The sequence below is a fragment of the Cryptomeria japonica genome, chromosome 7 (genome assembly GCF_030272615.1).
Source record: "Cryptomeria japonica chromosome 7, Sugi_1.0, whole genome shotgun sequence".
NCBI classification, from domain to species: Eukaryota; Viridiplantae; Streptophyta; class Pinopsida; order Cupressales; family Cupressaceae; genus Cryptomeria; species Cryptomeria japonica.
This window is the reverse complement of record NC_081411.1, coordinates 309,486,206-309,492,205: the sequence shown is the minus strand read 5'-3', so window position 1 is coordinate 309,492,205 and position 6,000 is coordinate 309,486,206.

The following is a 6,000-nucleotide window of genomic DNA, read 5'->3' as shown; positions in this document are numbered from 1 at the left end:
GTTGACTATAAAGTAGTCAACCCATGTTCACTTCTTCAACTTTCTATCCAAAGGCACTTTACATATTGTATATTGTTGGCTTGATGATGATTGTAATATATTCATCATTTGTTTTCATTGATGAAACACTCTCACACACACATATGATTATATTGCCTACTGGTGTAACTTCAATTGTTTCCTCTGTCAACCGGTATGTTAGAGGTTATACTAAGAGGTTTATCTCTAACCAGTAATTTGTGTCAATCGGTATGTGCATAAGAGACAGTTTGTGATTATACTAAGTTGGCATTAAGATGAAGATCAAGATGGAGATCAAATGAAGATTCAAGAGCAATGGTTCATATGTTTTATTCAAACTGGTATTTGATTGTTCCAACCGGTATTTGGTATTTTTGTGATGAGTTACCACATTTTGTGATGAGTTACTTGCACTGACGGCTTGGCAGTAATTTTTGTGATGAGTTATGATCACTTGTCTTGATAGACTACACCTAGGAAATTGTGTTATGATTTCTTAAGGCCGACATGAAATCATAAGGTCTATATATTGACATCGCAATGGATTATTTCATATACTGAAAAGTGTTATGTTATGTGTGAAAGGAAAAAGAGTTAAGTTGGAGAGTATGCAAAAGAGAAGTGTTTGTTGTTTTCTAACCATTACAATAGAATCAAATCCCCTAACCAGGTAAGCTCTAACAAGCTTCAATGTATAGATCCTTTAACAGGGTGATCCATTAGTTTGGATTCAGAAATCCTCCACCGAGGTTACTCCTAACAGGGTATTACTTTTAACAGGGTATAAGCTTCTAATGAAGCTTTGGGATCTGTAACAAGATTCGCTCCTAGCAGAGCAATTTGTATACCTTAACCGGTCAGTTATCTATTACTGCAGATAGTTAACTTGTGAGTTCCATCTCACAGTGGTTTTTACCTATTTGAGTTTTCCACGTACAAACACTTGTGTTATGGTGGATGCTTTACCTTTTGTGAATGTTGTTATATCATTTTGAACTGCATGCATTGTATTTAAAAGCTTTGTGAATCTCAGTGTATTACTATGAAATAAGTTACAAACATTTTATAGTCTTTCGAACTATATAGCCGTTTGGTTTAGGGTCACTTAACATAGATTCCAGAATGAAGGGCATTAACACAGGCATTTACTTGCAGCGTTAAAGCAGGCGTTGAGATCGGAGTTCTTGGTGGTCATGGACATAAATCAGGTGAAGCATCTCCAGAGACTGTAAATATATCTCCACAGGCCGTAAATATTGTAGGCCGGAGTAACTCTCATGCTTTTGTATATATTTGTTTTAGGGTGATTTTTATTTCGACTTTTTAAGAAAAACAATGATATTTTGCTTTAATTTTATTTTAAAATTTAATATCTATGAGCATATTTTACGAAGGCATTTCTAAGTGAGCTTTATCAAGTTCTACTAGAGATCAACAGTTGGCCTAAATTTTTTTTTATTGAAAGTGTTTTTTTAAATAAAATAGAATGTTATTTATTTAATATATATCTATTTGATATTATATATATGTAATTTTATTTAATTTATTAATTATTTAAAAAATTTAGTATAAAATGAACAATTGCGACTAGTGACGAGTATACAATCAGCAATTAGAAGGCTGCATTAATTATAATGAATGAATAGGTAATAGAAGAATTCAATTTGTAAAAATGTAATAAATAAATGAGAGGTTTAGTAAAGCTATTAACTTTATAAATTTATGTAAACAATAAATAGTATCAATAATAGTCATAATATATCACTACATTTAGATGGAATTGTTGATTTTTGTTTTCATTAGCTACAATAAAAGTGCAATTACATGCACTATGCAAAATCTTAAGGCTAATAGAAAACATAATGGACACATAATGACAAGATACAAGGTGATATTCAACTTGTATTTTTCAAAACTTCTTGAAGCTTGGCCAACTTCCTTTTGCTTTGAATAAGATCTTTATTGCTTTTAAAGTTAAAATTGGAGTTTTATTTTATTTAAATTTGTTAGAAATTATAATTTTAGTAGACAAATAAGATACATAAATATTTAACAAATTAAAAGTTATTTTATTTTACTTTCAAAAAATTATTACACTAATTAATATTTTTACTTTTAAATTTATCCTATCTTTCAAATAAAATAAATTTGAAGAGATTAAATTTGGAAATTACATAGTCTAAAAATACTTTGTTGATATCAATCATAATTTTTTAACATTTTACATGATGTATTCTTACATGTCATGGTTTCAATAATCCATAGTGTACCTTCCATGAATGGAGATATCATGAAACACTATCTTCAATGCATGATAGATATATCATGCAACCTTATATCCAAATTATTCTTTAGATTCATATACTACATTTAATGTTATTTAATCATTTCATTTATTTATATAATAATCTAATTTTGATCATATGATTGCATGTAAATAACAACTATTTAAAAACTATTAACAATTTATTCTATATTTATAAGAAAAATTCATGATATAACAAAATTTAATACAGTTCTTGACAGAAAATAATTTTTTTTTAATTATGTCAAACATATAGACACTATGAAACTTCAAGGACTTACCCAAGAATTGTAATCCAAATTCACCAAAATCTTTAAGATGAGTAATTCTAAACACTAAACATGGTTCAGAGGTGTATACTAACCCTATATCCTAAACTCTAAATAGATCTAGTCGTGTAAACTAACCCTAAACCTTAAACATGGTTACTAGTGTAAAGTAACCCTAAATTTATTTTTAAATCAATATATATCTCTAGAGTTTTGATTATATCATAAAATAAATTAGATAAACTATAAGTTAGAACCTCTAAACATTAAATTTATAGTGTATAGATTATGATTCAATAGTCCTAGGGTTTAGAATAGGCATTAGGGGTTTTGTTTTTTATTAAGATTGTTTGATTTAGGGTTGTAAATTTAATAACCAAATTTAATTTTTAAATTTAAATTAAAAAATACAATTTAATTTTTATTATCTCATTGATAGAATAAATATAAATTTGAGTGTAAAATAATTTAAAATCCATCAAAATGTATATATTCAATTTATAAACATGTATAATTGTTATTAAGATGAAAGGAGTGTTTATTAAATGTGGATAAAACATACTAAATATTATTTTAATGATCTAAAACATCTTAACTATTGAAAAATAAAAAATAAAACATTTAAAGAAAATTTATAGATATAATTGATGGAAAAGCAATTTAATAGAAGAAGTTAATGAATATTAGATTCAACCGATTGCAATATTACTAGCCTAACAACAAGTACTAATAATGTGAAAACATACATTATTAATTATTAATTATTAATTTATTTGTAAAACTAACATAAAATTTATTGATTTATTATTTTAAACTAACCTACAAACTAGACTTTTGATGTAAAAAATAAAAATAAAAAATGTTACCTATCTATACATGTTCGTTTCTGACCACATTCTTAAATCTAACTTCCTTGTGCATTCATTCATATCAAAGGATATTAGTAGAGATTTATCTATGATGCACATTTATACACATTAATATATGACAGCTTGCACATGCCAATTTATCATTCAATCTATCATTTATGCGCTATGTCGAATGTGCATTTATTTCTTCATCAATTTTGGATTGTCATAGACAAAGTTTTGTCTTAAATATGTTTTATTGGTCATATTTCATTTAACATGTGCTTTCACGATGATCTATTTGACATGATACACTTTATTTGCTATTACATATTTATATTGAACCATTTATAGCTATTTTGTTCAATTATTATAATATAATTATGAACATATAGATAAATCTTTTGAGTCACATTTGAGAGCATATTACTGTTCCCATTTTATACGGTACTAATATTGACATATCAATAAACATAGAAGCCATGACCTTCCCCATTTCCTTCCCCATTTGCATGTTATTGCACGTTACTATGTTATCATGTCCTTATGGATCTCTTATTCAATTTAATTTCTTACAATTACATTCTGCATTTTTATATTCCTTTTAGTTATTTCAATTACATTTACAAGTATTGTGTTAAGAACTCTACTTCGTAGTTATAGGGATCTCTCCTTACTATAGTTTTATGCCTTAATTTTCATCCCTTGACCATAGTTTTAATTTAATAGTATTTGTGACTAAATTCCTTTCGCACTTATATATGTTTATGATTTTGGATGGCACTTTGTGGGCATGTTCCTCTCCTAGTGCTTTTAATACTTACATGGGAAATATTATGACAATCAACATCCCTTTATTGTTCCATTGCCTCCAATACAAGAAATATTTGTATTCATCAATATTATATCCATCTCACGCTCTTATATGGTGTTTTTTATATAACAATTGCTAGATACTTTTGTACTATGATATGATTTGATATTTATGCACTTACATGAATATATGTGTACATGTTTATATTATATTGACTTTCCAAGCATTATTTTTTGTCTTATAATAATTCTTTGTATATTATAATAAAAACAATTATCAATGGCATATAATGTTACTAATATTCTTATACTTATAAACTCACACATGATCTTATAAAGGCTCGTCTTATGGAAAGTAAATACACAAAAAGTGAACAAATGCGATCATTTTCTCACAAGAACCATTACTTTGCTTTACAAGTATGTTTGGTTAAAATGGTATAATCACATATTACACCATAATTATTATGATGACATGGATATTAATAGCTCCAAATATGAGGAAAATCTACTAGTTCATAAATTAATTTTCTGACTAATTATATCCTTCAATTCTATCAAATATTTTATGATGTAATTTCAAGAGAAACCAATCATGATGTGAAAGTATTCATAGTAACTCTACTTTCAGATGAAAGGATAAAATAAATTAGTTTCTAGCTCTATCAATTTTGACTAAGTAAAATGAATATCCTATTTATGTCTAGTGCTATAGTATGCATTAAATGTTAGAGGAATTATAACAAATAAAAAAGGTTGTGGATAGTAGAAACATAACAAGCTCAAAATTTATGTCTATATCAATGATAATAGTGTCTCCATCACTAAGCATGAAACAATGTGATGGAAATGTTTAATACATTTGTATGTTACTAAGTGATTCTTTTTAGGATATATAGACAACATTAATACCTCAAAACATTTGTGAGTACATTCAAATATACTATGGTGAGCATGCTCGAAGTATTTTCTAGAGTGAGAAAGGTACCACATCATTATTTAATTAAACTAAATTACAAATGACACAAGAGCACAAAAAAAAATTTAATCTACGATTTGGTAAGATTTCTCCCACGGACATAACAATTTGTTTTTCAACATCCATTATCCACTAAGCAACCAGGGATTTGTCCATCTATCTTAGAAGTGTTGACTTCATATTTTTTTGTTCACCCTAGTGGTCTCAACTCGATGAAACCACACATATTCTTAACATGATAGTGATAAGCTCCCATAATTAGGGTCATCACTAGACCCATATATAAGCCTCAAGGGTTGATTCACGATGACCTTGCTTATGTATCCTCTCAAGGGAATTCATTGAGGATTTCTAGTTCACATTCATTGTTAGAAGGAGATTGTTCTCTCCTCTTGTACAAAACCTTCGATCTCTTTAAACCTTGACTATTCATTAATTGTAATCTATCAACATAGTCCCATTATGATAAAATGATAATTGTTTCTATAAAGTATTGGTTCCATACATAAAATTACCTATCATTAGTGTTTAATGTACACATTCACTAGGGTCGTATCACATACTACACACATATACACAAGGGACTAGCCCAAATACATGTAGACAAGCTGACTAGTTGTAACATACATTAAATACAATGATTGGATCATATAGGCTTTACAAAGATAATAGTGACTAGCTCATACCTACATCACAATGAGAATAGTGACCAACTCGTATACAATAATCACAAAGATAATAGTGATTGACTCAAAAACAAGAATC